Below are 19,095 nucleotides of genomic sequence, written 5' to 3' on the forward strand. Positions count from 1 at the left end.
AAAGTAAGGATACTTGTTGAAATCCCTACCAATGAAGATTGCCAGTAAAAGAGTGGATGACCAGTTCCTGTTTAGTTCTGCATGAGAAATGTGCTCAAGGGTGACAAGTTGAAGAAGAGCTTTCTTGGAAAGGTAAGCATCTCGTTGAATAGCATGAGTAAAGCTGGCACTTGAAGGGGGCACCCGGATTATGAACCAGGGACTTCTTGATCTGCAGTCGAATGCTCTTCCACTGAGCTATGCCCCCTTGGCTTATGATTGTCCTCACTGGTTCTTAAAAAGTAATGTTCTGAGGAAACCAATTTCTCAAAAGTAAGGATGCTTGTTGAAATCCCTACCAATGAAGATTACCAGCGAGAGAGTGGACGACCAGTTCCTGTTTAGTTCTGCATGAGAAATGTGCTCAAGGGTGACAAGTTGAAGAAGAGCTTTCTTGGAAAGGTAACCATCTCGTTGAATAGCATGAATAGAGCTGGCGCTTGAGGGGGGCACCTGGATGTGAGCCAGGGACCTCTCGATCTGCAGTCGAATGCTCTTCCACTGAGCTATACACCCTTGGCTTGTGATTGTGCTCACTGGTTCCTAAAAAGTAATGTTCTGAGGAAACCAATTTCTCAAAAGTAAGGATGCTTGTTGAAATGCCTACCAATGAAGATTGCCAGAGAGAGAGTGGACGACCATTTCCTGTTTAGTTCTGCATGAGAAATGTGCTCAAGGGTAACAAGTTGAAGAAGAGCTTTCTTGGAAAAGTAAGCATCTCGTTGAATAGCATGAGACAAGCTGGCACTTGAAGGGGGCACCCGGATTTGAACCAGGGACCTCTCGATCTGCAGTCAAATTCTTTTCCACTGAGTCATACACCCATTGCTTGTGATTGTGCTCACTGGTTCTTAAAAAGTAATGTTCTGAGGAAACCAATTTCTCAAAGGTATGGATGCTTGTTGAAATCCCTACCAATGAAGATTGCCAGTGAGAGAGTCGATGACCAGTTCTACATGAGAAATGTGCTCAAGGGTAACAAGTTGAAGAAGAGCTTTCTTGGAAAGGTAAGCATCTCGTTGAATAGCATGAGTAAAGCTGGCACTTGAAGGGGGCACCCGGATTATGAACCAGGGACTTCTTGATCTGCAGTCGAATGCTCTTCCACTGAGCTATGCCCCCCCTGGCTTATAACTGTGCTCACTGGTTCTTAAAAAGTAATGTTCTGAGGAAACCAATTTCTCAAAAGTAAGGATACTTGTTGAAATCCCTACCAATGAAGATTGCCAGTAAAAGAGTGGATGACCAGTTCCTGTTTAGTTCTGCATGAGAAATGTGCTCAAGGGTGACAAGTTGAAGAAGAGCTTTCTTGGAAAGGTAAGCATCTCGTTGAATAGCATGAGTAAAGCTGGCACTTGAAGGGGGCACCCGGATTATGAACCAGGGACTTCTTGATCTGCAGTCGAATGCTCTTCCACTGAGCTATGCCCCCTTGGCTTATGATTGTCCTCACTGGTTCTTAAAAAGTAATGTTCTGAGGAAACCAATTTCTCAAAAGTAAGGATGCTTGTTGAAATCCCTACCAATGAAGATTACCAGCGAGAGAGTGGACGACCAGTTCCTGTTTAGTTCTGCATGAGAAATGTGCTCAAGGGTGACAAGTTGAAGAAGAGCTTTCTTGGAAAGGTAACCATCTCGTTGAATAGCATGAATAGAGCTGGCGCTTGAGGGGGGCACCTGGATGTGAGCCAGGGACCTCTCGATCTGCAGTCGAATGCTCTTCCACTGAGCTATACACCCTTGGCTTGTGATTGTGCTCACTGGTTCCTAAAAAGTAATGTTCTGAGGAAACCAATTTCTCAAAAGTAAGGATGCTTGTTGAAATGCCTACCAATGAAGATTGCCAGAGAGAGAGTGGACGACCATTTCCTGTTTAGTTCTGCATGAGAAATGTGCTCAAGGGTAACAAGTTGAAGAAGAGCTTTCTTGGAAAAGTAAGCATCTCGTTGAATAGCATGAGACAAGCTGGCACTTGAAGGGGGCACCCGGATTTGAACCAGGGACCTCTCGATCTGCAGTCAAATTCTTTTCCACTGAGTCATACACCCATTGCTTGTGATTGTGCTCACTGGTTCTTAAAAAGTAATGTTCTGAGGAAACCAATTTCTCAAAGGTATGGATGCTTGTTGAAATCCCTACCAATGAAGATTGCCAGTGAGAGAGTCGATGACCAGTTCTACATGAGAAATGTGCTCAAGGGTAACAAGTTGAAGAAGAGCTTTCTTGGAAAGGTAAGCATCTCGTTGAATAGCATGAGTAAAGCTGGCACTTGAAGGGGGCACCCGGATTATGAACCAGGGACTTCTTGATCTGCAGTCGAATGCTCTTCCACTGAGCTATGCCCCCCCTGGCTTATAACTGTGCTCACTGGTTCTTAAAAAGTAATGTTCTGAGGAAACCAATTTCTCAAAAGTAAGGATACTTGTTGAAATCCCTACCAATGAAGATTGCCAGTAAAAGAGTGGATGACCAGTTCCTGTTTAGTTCTGCATGAGAAATGTGCTCAAGGGTGACAAGTTGAAGAAGAGCTTTCTTGGAAAGGTAAGCATCTCGTTGAATAGCATGAGTAAAGCTGGCACTTGAAGGGGGCACCCGGATTTGAACCAGGGACCTCTCGATCTGCAGTCGAATGCTCTTCCACTGAGCTATGCCCCCTTGGCTTATGATTGTCCTCACTGGTTCTTAAAAAGTAATGTTCTGAGGAAACCAATTTCTCAAAAGTAAGGATGCTTGTTGAAATCCCTACCAATGAAGATTACCAGCGAGAGAGTGGATGACCAGTTGTGCATGAGAAATGTGCTCAATGGTAACAAGTTGAAGAAGAGCTTTCTTGGAAAGGTAAGCATATCGTTGAATAGCATGAGTAAAGCTGGCACTTGAAGGGGGCACCCGGATTATGAACCAGGGACTTCTTGATCTGCAGTCGAATGCTCTTCCACTGAGCTATGCCCCCCCTGGCTTATGAATGTCCTCACTGGTTCTTAAAAAGTAATGTTCTGAGGAAACCAATTTCTCAAAAGGTAGGATGCTTGTTGAAATCCCTACCAATGAAGATGGCCAGTGAGAGAGTGGACGACCAGTTCCTGTTTAGTTCTGCATCAGAAATGTGCTCAAGGGTGACAAGTTGAAGAAGAGCTTTCTTGGAAAGGTAAGCATCTCGTTGAATAGCATGAGTAAAGCTGGCACTTGAAGGGGGCACCCGGATTTGAACCAGGGACCTCTCGATCTGAAGTCGAATGCTCTTCCACTGAGCTATGCCCCCTTGGCTTATAACTGTGCTCACTGGTTCTTAAAAAGTAATGTTCTGAGGAAACCAATTTCTCAAAAGTAAGCATGCTTGTTGAAATCCCTACCGGTGAAGATTGCCAGTGAGAGAGTGGACGACCAGTTCCTGTTTAGTTCTGCATGAGAAATGTGCTCAAGGGTGACAAGTTGAAGAAGAGCTTTCTTGGAAAGGTAAGCATCTTGTTGAATAGCATGAGTAAAGCTGGCACTTGAAGGGGGCACCCGGATTTGAACCAGGGACCTCTCGATCTGCAGTCGAATGCTCTTCCACTGAGCTATGCCCCCTTGGCTTATGATTGTCCTCACTGGTTCTTAAAAAGTAATGTTCTGAGGAAACCAATTTCTCAAAAGTAAGGATGCTTGTTGAAATCCCTACCAATGAAGATTACCAGCGAGAGAGTGGATGACCAGTTGTGCATGAGAAATGTGCTCAAGGGTAACAAGTTGAAGAAGAGCTTTCTTGGAAAGGTAAGCATCTTGTTAAATAGCTTGAGTAAAGCTGGCACTTGAAGGGGGCACCCGGATTATGAACCAGGGACTTCTTGATCTGCAGTCGAATGCTCTTCCACTGAGCTATGCCCCCCCTGGCTTATGAATGTCCTCACTGGTTCTTAAAAAGTAATGTTCTGAGGAAACCAATTTCTAAAAAGGTAGGAGGCTTGTTGAAATCCCTATCAATGAAGATTACCAGTGAGAGAGTGGATGACCAGTTGTGCATGAGAAATGTGCTCAAGGGTAACAAGTTGAAGAAGAGCTTTCTTGGAAAGGTAAGCATCTTGTTGAATAGCATGAGTAAAGCTGGCACTTGAAGGGGGCACCCGGATTTGAACCAGGGACCTCTCGATCTGCAGTCGAATGCTCTTCCACTGAGCTATGCCCCCCCTGGCTTATGAATGTCCTCACTGGTTCTTAAAAAGTAATGTTCTGAGGAAACCAATTTCTAAAAAGGTAGGATGCTTGTTGAAATCCCTACCAATGAAGATTCCCAGTGAGAGAGTGGACGACCAGTTCAGTTCTGCATGAGAAATGTGCTCAAGGATGACAATTTGAAGAAGAGCTTTCTTGGAAAGGTAAGCATCTCGTTGAATAGCATGAGTAAAGCTGGCACTTGAAGGGGGCACCCGGATTTGAACCAGGGACCTCTCGATCTGCAGTCGAATGCTCTTCCACTGAGCTATGCCCCCTTGGCTTATGATTGTCCTCACTGGTTCTTAAAAAGTAATGTTCTGAGGAAACCAATTTCTCAAATTGTAGGATGCTTGTTGAAATCCCTACCAATGAAGATGGCCAGTGGACGACCAGTTCCTGTTTAGTTCTGCATCAGAAATGTGCTCAAGGGTGACAAGTTGAAGAAGAGCTTTCTTGGAAAGGTAAGCATCTCGTTGAATAGCATGCGTAAAGCTGGCACTTGAAGGGGGCACCCGGATTTGAACCAGGGACCTCTCGATCTGCAGTCGAATGCTCTTCCACTGAGCTATGCCCCCTTGGCTTATGATTGTCCTCACTGGTTCTTAAAAAGTAATGTTCTGAGGAAACCAATTTCTCAAAAGGTAGGATGCTTGTTGAAATCCCTACCAATGAAGATGGCCAGTGGACGACCAGTTCAGTTCTGCATGAGAAATGTGCTCAAGGATGACAATTTGAAGAAGAGCTTTCTTGGAAAGGTAAGCATCTCGTTGAATAGCATGAGTAAAGCTGGCACTTGAAGGGGGTACCCGGATTTGAACCAGGGACCTCTCGATCTGCAGTCGAATGCTCTTCCACTGAGCTATGCCCCCTTGGCTTATGACTGTCCTCACTGGTTCTTAAAAAGTAATGTTCTGAGGAAACCAATTTCTCAAAAGTAAGGATGCTTGTTGAAATCCCTACCAATGAAGATTACCAGCGAGAGAGTGGATGACCAGTTGTGCATGAGAAATGTGCTCAAGGGTAACAAGTTGAAGAAGAGCTTTCTTGGAAAAGTAAGCATCTTGTTGAATAGCATGAGTAAAGCTGGCACTTGAAGGGGGCACCCGGATTATGAACCAGGGACTTCTTGATCTGCAGTTGAATGCTCTTCCACTGAGCTATGCCCCCTTGGCTTAGGATTGTCCTCACTGGTTCTTAAAAAGTAATGTTCTGAGGAAACCAATTTCTCAAAAGTAAGGATGCTTGTTGAAATCCCTACCAATGAAGATTACCAGTGAGAGAGTGGATGACGAGTTGTGCATGAGAAATGTGCTCAAGGGTAACAAGTTGAAGAAGAGCTTTCTTGGAAAGGTAAGCATCTTGTTGAATAGCATGAGTAAAGCTGGCACTTGAAGGGGGCACCCGGATTATGAACCAGGGACTTCTTGATCTGCAGTCGAATGCTCTTCCACTGAGCTATGCCCCCCCTGGCTTATGAATGTCCTCACTGGTTCTTAAAAAGTAATGTTCTGAGGAAACCAATTTCTAAAAAGGTAGGATGCTTGTTGAAATCCCTACAAATGAAGATTCCCAGTGAGAGAGTGGACGACCAGTTCAGTTCTGCATGACAAATGTGCTCAAGGATGACAATTTGAAGAAGAGCTTTCTTGGAAAGGTAAGCATCTCGTTGAATAGCATGAGTAAAGCTGGCACTTGAAGGGGGCACCCGGATTCATGAACCAGAGACTTCTCGATCTGCAGTCAAATGCTCTTCCACTGAGCTATGCCACCCCTGGCTTATAACTGTGCTCACTGGTTCTTAAAAAGTAATGTTCTGAGGAAACCAATTTCTCAAAAGTAAGGATGCTTGTTGAAATCCCTACCAATGAAGATGGCCAGTGAGAGAGTGGACAACCAGTTCAGTTCTGCATGAGAAATGTGCTCAAGGGTAACAAGTTGAAGAAGAGCTTTCTTGGAAAGGTAAGCATCTTGTTGAATAGCATGAGTAAAGCTGGCACTTGAAGGGGGCACCCGGATTATGAACCAGGGACTTCTTGATCTGCAGTCGAATGCTCTTCCACTGAGCTATGCCCCCTTGGCTTAGGATTGTCCTCACTGGTTCTTAAAAAGTAATGTTCTGAGGAAACCAATTTCTCAAAAGTAAGGATGCTTGTTGAAATCCCTACCAATGAAGATTACCAGTGAGAGAGTGGATGACGAGTTGTGCATGAGAAATGTGCTCAAGGGTAACAAGTTGAAGAAGAGCTTTCTTGGAAAGGTAAGCATCTTGTTGAATAGCATGAGTAAAGCTGGCACTTGAAGGGGGCACCCGGATTATGAACCAGGGACTTCTTGATCTGCAGTCGAATGCTCTTCCACTGAGCTATGCCCCCCCTGGCTTATGAATGTCCTCACTGGTTCTTAAAAAGTAATGTTCTGAGGAAACCAATTTCTAAAAAGGTAGGATGCTTGTTGAAATCCCTACAAATGAAGATTCCCAGTGAGAGAGTGGACGACCAGTTCAGTTCTGCATGAGAAATGTGCTCAAGGATGACAATTTGAAGAAGAGCTTTCTTGGAAAGGTAAGCATCTCGTTGAATAGCATGAGTAAAGCTGGCACTTGAAGGGGGCACTTGAAGGGGGCACCCGGATTTGAACCAGGGACCTCTCAATCTGCAGTCGAATGCTCTTCCACTGAGCTATGCCCCCTTGGCTTATGATTGTCCTCACTGGTTCTTAAAAAGTAATGTTCTGAGGAAACCAATTTCTCAAATGGTAGGATGCTTGTTGAAATCCCTACCAATGAAGATGGCCAGTGGACGACCAGTTCCTGTTTAGTTCTGCATCAGAAATGTGCTCAAGGGTGACAAGTTGAAGAAGAGCTTTCTTGGAAAGGTAAGCATCTCGTTGAATAGCATGCGTAAAGCTGGCACTTGAAGGGGGCACCCGGATTTGAACCAGGGACCTCTCGATCTGCAGTCGAATGCTCTTCCACTGAGCTATGCCCCCTTGGCTTATGATTGTCCTCACTGGTTCTTAAAAAGTAATGTTCTGAGGAAACCAATTTCTCAAAAGGTAGGATGCTTGTTGAAATCCCTACCAATGAAGATTCCCAGTGAGAGAGTGGACGACCAGTTCAGTTCTGCATGAGAAATGTGCTCAAGGATGACAATTTGAAGAAGAGCTTTCTTGGAAAGGTAAGCATCTCGTTGAATAGCATGAGTAAAGCTGGCACTTGAAGGGGGTACCCGGATTTGAACCAGGGACCTCTCGATCTGCAGTCGAATGCTCTTCCACTGAGCTATGCCCCCTTGGCTTATGACTGTCCTCACTGGTTCTTAAAAAGTAATGTTCTGAGGAAACCAATTTCTCAAAAGTAAGGATGCTTGTTGAAATCCCTACCAATGAAGATTACCAGTGAGAGAGTGGATGACGAGTTGTGCATGAGAAATGTGCTCAAGGGTAACAAGTTGAAGAAGAGCTTTCTTGGAAAGGTAAGCATCTCGTTGAATAGCATGAGTAAAGCTGGCACTTGAAGGGGGCACCCGGATTCATGAACCAGAGACTTCTCGATCTGCAGTCAAATGCTCTTCCACTGAGCTATGCCACCCCTGGCTTATAACTGTGCTCACTGGTTCTTAAAAAGTAATGTTCTGAGGAAACCAATTTCTCAAAAGTAAGGATGCTTGTTGAAATCCCTACCAATGAAGATGGCCAGTGAGAGAGTGGACAACCAGTTCAGTTCTGCATGAGAAATGTGCTCAAGGGTAACAAGTTGAAGAAGAGCTTTCTTGGAAAGGTAAGCATCTTGTTGAATAGCATGAGTAAAGCTGGCACTTGAAGGGGGCACCCGGATTATGAACCAGGGACTTCTTGATCTGCAGTCGAATGCTCTTCCACTGAGCTATGCCCCCTTGGCTTAGGATTGTCCTCACTGGTTCTTAAAAAGTAATGTTCTGAGGAAACCAATTTCTCAAAAGTAAGGATGCTTGTTGAAATCCCTACCAATGAAGATTACCAGTGAGAGAGTGGATGACGAGTTGTGCATGAGAAATGTGCTCAAGGGTAACAAGTTGAAGAAGAGCTTTCTTGGAAAGGTAAGCATCTTGTTGAATAGCATGAGTAAAGCTGGCACTTGAAGGGGGCACCCGGATTATGAACCAGGGACTTCTTGATCTGCAGTCGAATGCTCTTCCACTGAGCTATGCCCCCCCTGGCTTATGAATGTCCTCACTGGTTCTTAAAAAGTAATGTTCTGAGGAAACCAATTTCTAAAAAGGTAGGATGCTTGTTGAAATCCCTACAAATGAAGATTCCCAGTGAGAGAGTGGACGACCAGTTCAGTTCTGCATGAGAAATGTGCTCAAGGATGACAATTTGAAGAAGAGCTTTCTTGGAAAGGTAAGCATCTCGTTGAATAGCATGAGTAAAGCTGGCACTTGAAGGGGGCACCCGGATTCATGAACCAGAGACTTCTCGATCTGCAGTCAAATGCTCTTCCACTGAGCTATGCCACCCCTGGCTTATAACTGTGCTCACTGGTTCTTAAAACGTAATGTTCTGAGGAAACCAATTTCTCAAAAGTAAGGATGCTTGTTGAAATCCCTACCAATGAAGATGGCCAGTGAGAGAGTGGACAACCAGTTCAGTTCTGCATGAGAAATGTGCTCAAGGGTAACAAGTTGAAGAAGAGCTTTCTTGGAAAGGTAAGCATCTTGTTGAATAGCATGAGTAAAGCTGGCACTTGAAGGGGGCACCCGGATTATGAACCAGGGACTTCTTGATCTGCAGTCGAATGCTCTTCCACTGAGCTATGCCCCCTTGGCTTAGGATTGTCCTCACTGGTTCTTAAAAAGTAATGTTCTGAGGAAACCAATTTCTCAAAAGTAAGGATGCTTGTTGAAATCCCTACCAATGAAGATTACCAGTGAGAGAGTGGATGACGAGTTGTGCATGAGAAATGTGCTCAAGGGTAACAAGTTGAAGAAGAGCTTTCTTGGAAAGGTAAGCATCTTGTTGAATAGCATGAGTAAAGCTGGCACTTGAAGGGGGCACCCGGATTATGAACCAGGGACTTCTTGATCTGCAGTCGAATGCTCTTCCACTGAGCTATGCCCCCCCTGGCTTATGAATGTCCTCACTGGTTCTTAAAAAGTAATGTTCTGAGGAAACCAATTTCTAAAAAGGTAGGATGCTTGTTGAAATCCCTACAAATGAAGGTTCCCAGTGAGAGAGTGGACGACCAGTTCAGTTCTGCATGAGAAATGTGCTCAAGGATGACAATTTGAAGAAGAGCTTTCTTGGAAAGGTAAGCATCTCGTTGAATAGCATGAGTAAAGCTGGCACTTGAAGGGGGCACCCGGATTCATGAACCAGAGACTTCTCGATCTGCAGTCAAATGCTCTTCCACTGAGCTATGCCACCCCTGGCTTATAACTGTGCTCACTGGTTCTTAAAAAGTAATGTTCTGAGGAAACCAATTTCTCAAAAGTAAGGATGCTTGTTGAAATCCCTACCAATGAAGATGGCCAGTGAGAGAGTGGACAACCAGTTCAGTTCTGCATGAGAAATGTGCTCAAGGGTGACAATTTGAAGAAGAGCTTTCTTGGAAAGGTAAGCATCTCGTTGAATAGCATGAGTAAAGCTGGCACTTGAAGGGGGCACCCGGATTTGAACCAGGGACCTCTCGATCTGCAGTCGAATGCTCTTCCACTGAGCTATGCCCCCCCTGGCTTATAACTGTGCTCACTTGTTCTTAAAAAGTAATGTTCTGAGGAAACCAATTTCTCAAAAGTAAGGATACTTGTTGAAATCCCTACCAATGAAGATTGCCAGTAAAAGAGTGGATGACCAGTTCCTGTTTAGTTCTGCATGAGAAATGTGCTCAAGGGTGACAAGTTGAAGAAGAGCTTTCTTGGAAAGGTAAGCATCTCGTTGAATAGCATGAGTAAAGCTGGCACTTGAAGGGGGCACCCGGATTTGAACCAGGGACCTCTCGATCTGCAGTCGAATGCTCTTCCACTGAGCTATGCCCCCTTGGCTTATGATTGTCCTCACTGGTTCTTAAAAAGTAAGGTTCTGAGGAAACCAATTTCTCAAAAGTAAGGATGCTTGTTGAAATCCCTACCAATGAAGATTACCAGCGAGAGAGTGGATGACCAGTTGTGCATGAGAAATGTGCTCAAGGGTAACAAGTTGAAGAAGAGCTTTCTTGGAAAGGTAAGCATCTTGTTGAATAGCATGAGTAAGGCTGGCACTTGAAGGGGGCACCCGGATAATGAACCAGGGACTTCTTGATCTGCAGTCGAATGCTCTTCCACTGAGCTATGCCCCCCCTGGCTTATGAATGTCCTCACTGGTTCTTAAAAAGTAATGTTCTGAGGAAACCAATTTCTAAAAAGGTAGGATGCTTGTTGAAATCCCTACCAATGAAGATTCCCAGTGAGAGAGTGGACGACCAGTTCAGTTCTGCATGAGAAATGTGCTCAAGGATGACAATTTGAAGAAGAGCTTTCTTGGAAAGGTAAGCATCTCGTTGAATAGCATGAGTAAAGCTGGCACTTGAAGAGGGCACTTGAAGGGGGCACCCGGATTTGAACCAGGGACCCCTCGATCTGCAGTCGAATGCTCTTCCACTGAGCTATGCCCGCTTGGCTTATTATTGTCCTCACTGGTTCTTAAAAAGTAATGTTCTGAGGAAACCAATTTCTCAAAAGTAAGGATGCTTGTTGAAATCCCTACCAATGAAGATTCCCAGTGAGAGAGTGGACGACCAGTTCAGTTCTGCATGAGAAGTGTGCTCAAGGGTGACAATTTGTAGAAGAGCTTTCTTGGAAAGGTAAGCATCTCGTTGAATAGCATGAGTAAAGCTGGCACTTGAAGGGGGCACCCGGATTATGAACCAGGGACTTCTTGATCTGCAGTCGAATGCTCTTCCACTGAGCTATGCCCCCTTGGCTTATGATTGTCCTCACTGGTTCTTAAAAAGTAATGTTCTGAGGAAACCAATTTCTCAAAAGGTAGGATGCTTGTTGAAATCCCTACCAATGAAGATGGCCAGTGGACGACCAGTTCCTGTTTAGTTCTGCATCAGAAATGTGCTCAAGGGTGACAAGTTGAAGAAGAGCTTTCTTGGAAAGGTAAGCATATCGTTGAATAGCATGCGTAAAGCTGGCACTTGAAGGGGGCACCCGGATTATGAACCAGGGACCTCTCGATCTGCAGTCGAATGCTCTTCCACTGAGCTATGCCCCCCTGGCTTATGATTGTCCTCACTGGTTCTTAAAAAGTAATGTTCTGAGGAAACCAATTTCTCAAAAGTAAGGATGCTTGTTGAAATCCCTACCAATGAAGATTCCCAGTGAGAGAGTGGACGACCAGTTCAGTATGAGAAATGTGCTCAAGGCTAACAAGTTGAAGAAGAGCTTTCTTGGAAAGGTAAGCATCTTGTTGAATAGCATGAGTAAAGCTGGCACTTGAAGGGGGCACCCGGATTCATGAACCAGAGACTTCTCGATCTGCAGTCAAATGCTCTTCCACTGAGCTATGCCACCCCTGGCTTATAACTGTGCTCACTGGTTCTTAAAAAGTAATGTTCTGAGGAAACCAATTTCTCAAAAGTAAGGATGCTTGTTGAAATCCCTACCAATGAAGATGGCCAGTGAGAGAGTGGACAACCAGTTCAGTTCTGCATGAGAAATGTGCTCAAGGGTGACAATTTGAAGAAGAGCTTTCTTGGAAAGGTAAGCATCTCGTTGAATAGCATGAGTAAAGCTGGCACTTGAAGGGGGCACCCGGATTTGAACCAGGGACCTCTCGATCTGCAGTCGAATGCTCTTCCACTGAGCTATGCCCGCTTGGCTTATTATTGTCCTCACTGGTTCTTAAAAAGTAATGTTCTGAGGAAACCAATTTCTCAAAAGTAAGGATGCTTGTTGAAATCCCTACCAATGAAGATTCCCAGTGAGAGAGTGGACGACCAGTTCAGTATGAGAAATGTGCTCAAGGCTAACAAGTTGAAGAAGAGCTTTCTTGGAAAGGTAAGCATCTTGTTGAATAGCATGAGTAAAGCTGGCACTTGAAGGGGGCACCCGGATTCATGAACCAGAGACTTCTCGATCTGCAGTCAAATGCTCTTCCACTGAGCTATGCCACCCCTGGCTTATAACTGTGCTCACTGGTTCTTAAAAAGTAATGTTCTGAGGAAACCAATTTCTCAAAAGTAAGGATGCTTGTTGAAATCACTACCAATGAAGATTCCCAGTGAGAGAGTGGACGACCAGTTCAGTTCCGCATGAGAAATGTGCTCAAGGGTGACAATTTGTAGAAGAGCTTTCTTGGAAAGGTAAGCATCTCGTTGAATAGCATGAGTAAAGCTGGCACTTGAAGGGGGCAACCGGATTATGAACCAGGGACTTCTTGACCTGCAGTCGAATGCTCTTCCACTGAGCTATGCCCCCTTGGCTTATGATTGTCCTCACTGGTTCTTAAAAAGTAATGTTCTGAGGAAACCAATTTCTCAAAAGGTAGGATGCTTGTTGAAATCCCTACCAATGAAGATGGCCAGTGGACGACCTGTTCCTGTTTAGTTCTGCATCAGAAATGTGCTCAAGGGTGACAAGTTGAAGAAGAGCTTTCTTGGAAAGGTAAGCATATCGTTGAATAGCATGCGTAAAGCTGGCACTTGAAGGGGGCACCCGGATTATGAACCAGGGACCTCTCGATCTGCAGTCGAATGCTCTTCCACTGAGCTATGCCCCCCTGGCTTATGATTGTCCTCACTGGTTCTTAAAAAGTAATGTTCTGAGGAAACCAATTTCTCAAAAGTAAGGATGCTTGTTGAAATCCCTACCAATGAAGATTCCCAGTGAGAGAGTGGACGACCAGTTCAGTATGAGAAATGTGCTCAAGGCTAACAAGTTGAAGAAGAGCTTTCTTGGAAAGGTAAGCATCTTGTTGAATAGCATGAGTAAAGCTGGCACTTGAAGGGGGCACCCGGATTCATGAACCAGAGACTTCTCGATCTGCAGTCAAATGCTCTTCCACTGAGCTATGCCACCCCTGGCTTATAACTGTGCTCACTGGTTCTTAAAAAGTAATGTTCTGAGGAAACCAATTTCTCAAAAGTAAGGATGCTTGTTGAAATCCCTACCAATGAAGATGGCCAGTGAGAGAGTGGACAACCAGTTCAGTTCTGCATGAGAAATGTGCTCAAGGGTGACAAGTTGAAGAAGAGCTTTCTTGGAAAGGTAAGCATCTCGTTGAATAGCATGAGTAAAGCTGGCACTTGAAGGAGGCACCCGGATTTGAACCAGGGACCTCTCGATCTGCAGTCGAATGCTCTTCCACTGAGCTATGCCCCCTTGGCTTATGATTGTCCTCACTGGTTCTTAAAAAGTAATGTTCTGAGGAAACCAATTTCTCAAAAGTAAGGATGCTTGTTGAAATCCCTACCAATGAAGATTACCAGCGAGAGAGTGGATGACCAGTTGTGCATGAGAAATGTGCTCAAGGGTAACAAGTTGAAGAAGAGCTTTCTTGGAAAGGTAAGCATCTTGTTGAATAGCATGAGTAAAGCTGGCACTTGAAGGGGGCACCCGGATTATGAACCAGGGACTTCTTGATCTGCAGTCGAATGCTCTTCCACTGAGCTATGCCCCCCCTGGCTTATGAATGTCCTCACTGGTTCTTAAAAAGTAATGTTCTGAGGAAACCAATTTCTAAAAAGGTAGGATGCTTGTTGAAATCCCTACCAATGAAGACTCCCAGTGAGAGAGTGGACGACCAGTTCAGTTCTGCATGAGAAATGTGCTCAAGGATGACAATTTGAAGAAGAGCTTTCTTGGAAAGGTAAGCATCTCGTTGAAAAGCATGAGTAAAGCTGGCACTTGAAGGGGGCACCCGGATTTGAACCAGGGACCTCTCGATCTGCAGTCGAATGCTCTTCCACTGAGCTATGCCCCCTTGGCTTATGATTGTCCTCACTGGTTCTTAAAAAGTAATGTTCTGAGGAAACCAATTTCTCAAATGGTAGGATGCTTGTTGAAATCCCTACCAATGAAGATTCCCAGTGAGAGAGTGGACGACCAGTTCAGTTCTGCATGAGAAATGTGCTCAAGGGTGACAATTTGTAGAAGAGCTTTCTTGGAAAGGTAAGCATCTCGTTGAATAGCATGAGTAAAGCTGGCACTTGAAGGGGGCACCCGGATTATGAACCAGGGACTTCTTGATCTGCAGTCGAATGCTCTTCCACTGAGCTATGCCCCCTTGGCTTATGATTGTCCTCACTGGTTCTTAAAAAGTAATGTTCTGAGGAAACCAATTTCTCAGAAGGTAGGATGCTTGTTGAAATCCCTACCAATGAAGATGGCCAGTGGATGACCAGTTCCTGTTTAGTTCTGCATCAGAAATGTGCTCAAGGGTGACAAGTTGAAGAAGAGCTTTCTTGGAAAGGTAAGCATCTCGTTGAATAGTACTTGAAGGGGGCACCCGGATTTGAACCAGGGACCTCTCGATCTGCAGTCGAATGCTCTTCCACTGAGCTATCCCCCTTGGCTTATGATTGTCCTCACTGGTTCTTAAAAAGTAATGTTCTGAGGAAACCAATTTCTCAAATGGTAGGATGCTTGTTGAAATCCCTACCAATGAAGATGGCCAGTGGACGACCAGTTCCTGTTTAGTTCTGCATCAGAAATGTGCTCAAGGGTGACAAGTTGAAGAAGAGCTTTCTTGGAAAGGTAAGCATCTCGTTGAATAGCATGCGTAAAGCTGGCACTTGAAGGGGGCACCCGGATTTGAACCAGGGACCTCTCGATCTGCAGTCGAATGCTCTTCCACTGAGCTATGCCCGCTTGGCTTATTATTGTCCTCACTGGTTCTTAAAAAGTAATGTTCTGAGGAAACCAATTTCTCAAAAGTAAGGATGCTTGTTGAAATCCCTACCAATGAAGATTGCCAGTGTGAGAGTGGACGACCAGTTCCTGTTTAGTTCTGCATGAGAAATGTGCTCAAGGGTAACAATTTGAAGAAAAGCTTTCTTGGAAAGGTAACCATCTCGTAGAATAGCATGAGTAAAGCTGGCACTTGAAGGGGGCACCCGGATTATGAACCAGGGACTTCTTGATCTGCAGTCGAATGCTCTTCCACTGAGCTATGCCCCCCCTGGCTTATAACTGTGCTCACTGGTTCTTAAAAAGTAATGTTCTGAGGAAACCAATTTCTCAAAAGTAAGGATACTTGTTGAAATCCCTACCAATGAAGATTGCCAGTAAAAGAGTGGATGACCAGTTCCTGTTTAGTTCTGCATGAGAAATGTGCTCAAGGGTGACAAGTTGAAGAAGAGCTTTCTTGGAAAGGTAAGCATCTCGTTGAATAGCATGAGTAAAGCTGGCACTTGAAGGGGGCACCCGGATTTGAACCAGGGACCTCTCGATCTGCAGTCTTCCACTGAGCTATGCCCCCTTGGCTTATGATTGTCCTCACTGGTTCTTAAAAAGTAATGTTCTGAGGAAACCAATTTCTCAAAAGTAAGGATGCTTGTTGAAATCCCTACCAATGAAGATTACCAGCGAGAGAGTGGATGACCAGTTGTGCATGAGAAATGTGCTCAAGGGTAACAAGTTGAAGAAGAGCTTTCTTGGAAAGGTAAGCATATTGTTGAATAGCATGAGTAAAGCTGGCACTTGAAGGGGGCACCCGGATTATGAACCAGGGACTTCTTGATCTGCAGTCGAATGCTCTTCCACTGAGCTATGCCCCCCCTGGCTTATGAATGTCCTCACTGGTTCTTAAAAAGTAATGTTCTGAGGAAACCAATTTCTCAAAAGGTAGGATGCTTGTTGAAATCCCTACCAATGAAGATGGCCAGTGAGAGAGTGGACGACCAGTTCCTGTTTAGTTCTGCATCAGAAATGTGCTCAAGGGTGACAAGTTGAAGAAGAGCTTTCTTGGAAAGGTAAGCATCTCGTTGAATAGCATGAGTAAAGATGGCACTTGAAGGGGGCACCCGGATTTGAACCAGGGACCTCTCGATCTGCAGTCGAATGCTCTTCCACTGAGCTATACACCCTTAGCTTGTGATTGTGCTCACTGGTTCTTAAAAAGTAATGTTCTGAGGAAACCAATTTCTCAAAAATAAGGATGCTTGTTGAAATCCCTACCAATGAAGATTGTCAGTGAGAGAGTGGATAACCAGTTCTGCGTAAGAAATGTGCTCAAGGGTAACAAGTTGAAGGAGAGCTTTCTTGGAAAGGTAAGCATCTCGTTGAATAGCATGAGTAAAGCTGGCACTTGAAGGGGCCACCCGGATTTGAACCAGGGACCTCTCGATCTGCAGTCGAATGCTCTTCCACTGAGCTATACACCCTTAGCTTGTGATTGTGCTCACTGGTTCTTAAAAAGTAATGTTCTGAGGAAACCAATTTCTCAAAAATAAGGATGCTTGTTGAAATCCCTACCAATGAAGATTGCCAGTGAGAGAGTGGATGACCAGTTCTGCATGAGAAATATGCTCAAGGGTAACAAGTTGAAGAAGAGCTTTCTAGGAAAGGTAACCATCTCGTTGAATAGCATGAGTAGAGCTGGCGCTTGAGGGGGGCACCTGGACGTGAGCCAGGGACCTCTCGATCTGCATTCGAATGCTCTTCCACTGAGCTATACACCCTTGGCTTGTGATTGTGCTCACTGGTTCTTAAAAAGTAATGTTCTGAGGAAACCAATTTCTCAAAGGTAAGGATGCTTGTTGAAATCCCTACCAATGAAGATTGCCAGTGAGAGAGTGGATGACCAGTTCTACATGAGAAATGTGCTCAAGGATAAAAAGTTGAAGAAGAGCTTTCTTGGAAAGGTAACCATCTCGTTGAATAGCATGAGTAAAGCTGGCACTTGAAGGGGGCACCCGGATTTGAACTAGGCACCTCGCTATCTGCAGTCTAATGCTCTTCCACTGAGCTATGCCCCCTTTGCTTATGATTGTCCTCACTGGTTCTTAAAAAGTAATGTTCTGAGGAAAGGCCAGGGACCTCTCGATCTGCAGTCGAATGCTCTTTCACTGAGCTATGCCCCCTTTGCTTATGATTGTCCTCACTGGTTCTTAAAAAGTAAGGTTCTGAGGAAACCAATTTCTCAAAAGTAAGGATGCTTGTTGAAATCCCTACCAATGAAGATTACCAGCGAGAGAGTGGATGACCAGTTGTGCATGAGAAATGTGCTCAAGGGTAACAAGTTGAAGAAGAGCTTTCTTGGAAAGGTAAGCATCTTGTTGAATAGCATGAGTAAGGCTGGCACTTGAAGGGGGCACCCGGATAATGAACCAGGGACTTCTTGATCTGCAGTCGAATGCTCTTCCACTGAGCTATGCCCCCCCTGGCTTATGAATGTCCTCACTGGTTCTTAAAAAGTAATGTTCTGAGGAAACCAATTTCTAAAAAGGTAGGATGCTTGTTGAAATCCCTACCAATGAAGATTCCCAGTGAGAGAGTGGACGACCAGTTCAGTTCTGCATGAGAAATGTGCTCAAGGATGACAATTTGAAGAAGAGCTTTCTTGGAAAGGTAAGCATCTCGTTGAATAGCATGAGTAAAGCTGGCACTTGAAGAGGGCACTTGAAGGGGGCACCCGGATTTGAACCAGGGACCCCTCGATCTGCAGTCGAATGCTCTTCCACTGAGCTATGCCCGCTTGGCTTATTATTGTCCTCACTGGTTCTTAAAAAGTAATGTTCTGAGGAAACCAATTTCTCAAAAGTAAGGATGCTTGTTGAAATCCCTACCAATGAAGATTCCCAGTGAGAGAGTGGACGACCAGTTCAGTTCTGCATGAGAAGTGTGCTCAAGGGTGACAATTTGTAGAAGAGCTTTCTTGGAAAGGTAAGCATCTCGTTGAATAGCATGAGTAAAGCTGGCACTTGAAGGGGGCACCCGGATTATGAACCAGGGACTTCTTGATCTGCAGTCGAATGCTCTTCCACTGAGCTATGCCCCCTTGGCTTATGATTGTCCTCACTGGTTCTTAAAAAGTAATGTTCTGAGGAAACCAATTTCTCAAAAGGTAGGATGCTTGTTGAAATCCCTACCAATGAAGATGGCCAGTGGACGACCAGTTCCTGTTTAGTTCTGCATCAGAAATGTGCTCAAGGGTGACAAGTTGAAGAAGAGCTTTCTTGGAAAGGTAAGCATATCGTTGAATAGCATGCGTAAAGCTGGCACTTGAAGGGGGCACCCGGATTATGAACCAGGGACCTCTCGATCTGCAGTCGAATGCTCTTCCACTGAGCTATGCCCCCCTGGCTTATGATTGTCCTCACTGGTTCTTAAAAAGTAATGTTCTGAGGAAACCAATTTCTCAAAAGTAAGGATGCTTGTTGAAATCCCTACCAATGAAGATTCCCAGTGAGAGAGTGGACGACCAGTTCAGTATGAGAAATGTGCTCAAGGCTAACAAGTTGAAGAAGAGCTTTCTTGGAAAGGTAAGCATCTTGTTGAATAGCATGAGTAAAGCTGGCACTTGAAGGGGGCACCCGGATTCATGAACCAGAGACTTCTCGATCTGCAGTCAAATGCTCTTCCACTGAGCTATGCCACCCCTGGCTTATAACTGTGCTCACTGGTTCTTAAAAAGTAATGTTCTGAGGAAACCAATTTCTCAAAAGTAAGGATGCTTGTTGAAATCCCTACCAATGAAGATGGCCAGTGAGAGAGTGGACAACCAGTTCAGTTCTGCATGAGAAATGTGCTCAAGGGTGACAATTTGAAGAAGAGCTTTCTTGGAAAGGTAAGCATCTCGTTGAATAGCATGAGTAAAGCTGGCACTTGAAGGGGGCACCCGGATTTGAACCAGGGACCTCTCGATCTGCAGTCGAATGCTCTTCCACTGAGCTATGCCCCC

General features: G+C 44.8%; 11 non-coding genes across 11 annotated transcripts; all 11 read right to left on the reverse strand.

Moving 5' to 3' along the window:
- Window positions 1-2,622: 2,622 nt before the first annotated feature.
- On the reverse strand, window positions 2,623-2,694 carry TRNAC-GCA (transfer RNA cysteine (anticodon GCA)). Its single transcript has one exon. It is a non-coding gene; the product is annotated as a tRNA-Cys (tRNA).
- An 843-nt stretch (window positions 2,695-3,537) lies between these two features.
- TRNAC-GCA (transfer RNA cysteine (anticodon GCA)) lies at window positions 3,538-3,609 on the reverse strand. The gene has a single exon. It is a non-coding gene; the product is annotated as a tRNA-Cys (tRNA).
- Window positions 3,610-4,133: 524 nt separating this feature from the next.
- TRNAC-GCA (transfer RNA cysteine (anticodon GCA)) lies at window positions 4,134-4,205 on the reverse strand. The gene has a single exon. It is a non-coding gene; the product is annotated as a tRNA-Cys (tRNA).
- Window positions 4,206-4,436: 231 nt separating this feature from the next.
- On the reverse strand, window positions 4,437-4,508 carry TRNAC-GCA (transfer RNA cysteine (anticodon GCA)). The gene has a single exon. It is a non-coding gene; the product is annotated as a tRNA-Cys (tRNA).
- Window positions 4,509-4,736: 228 nt separating this feature from the next.
- TRNAC-GCA (transfer RNA cysteine (anticodon GCA)) lies at window positions 4,737-4,808 on the reverse strand. The gene has a single exon. It is a non-coding gene; the product is annotated as a tRNA-Cys (tRNA).
- A 2,341-nt stretch (window positions 4,809-7,149) lies between these two features.
- Window positions 7,150-7,221, reverse strand: TRNAC-GCA (transfer RNA cysteine (anticodon GCA)). The gene has a single exon. It is a non-coding gene; the product is annotated as a tRNA-Cys (tRNA).
- A 2,646-nt stretch (window positions 7,222-9,867) lies between these two features.
- On the reverse strand, window positions 9,868-9,939 carry TRNAC-GCA (transfer RNA cysteine (anticodon GCA)). Its single transcript has one exon. It is a non-coding gene; the product is annotated as a tRNA-Cys (tRNA).
- Window positions 9,940-10,176: 237 nt separating this feature from the next.
- TRNAC-GCA (transfer RNA cysteine (anticodon GCA)) lies at window positions 10,177-10,248 on the reverse strand. Its single transcript has one exon. It is a non-coding gene; the product is annotated as a tRNA-Cys (tRNA).
- A 3,254-nt stretch (window positions 10,249-13,502) lies between these two features.
- Window positions 13,503-13,574, reverse strand: TRNAC-GCA (transfer RNA cysteine (anticodon GCA)). Its single transcript has one exon. It is a non-coding gene; the product is annotated as a tRNA-Cys (tRNA).
- Window positions 13,575-14,103: 529 nt separating this feature from the next.
- Window positions 14,104-14,175, reverse strand: TRNAC-GCA (transfer RNA cysteine (anticodon GCA)). The gene has a single exon. It is a non-coding gene; the product is annotated as a tRNA-Cys (tRNA).
- Window positions 14,176-19,023: 4,848 nt separating this feature from the next.
- TRNAC-GCA (transfer RNA cysteine (anticodon GCA)) lies at window positions 19,024-19,095 on the reverse strand. Its single transcript has one exon. It is a non-coding gene; the product is annotated as a tRNA-Cys (tRNA).

Source organism: Eleutherodactylus coqui, chromosome 9 (assembly GCF_035609145.1).
Source record: "Eleutherodactylus coqui strain aEleCoq1 chromosome 9, aEleCoq1.hap1, whole genome shotgun sequence".
Taxonomy (NCBI): Eukaryota; Metazoa; Chordata; class Amphibia; order Anura; family Eleutherodactylidae; genus Eleutherodactylus; species Eleutherodactylus coqui.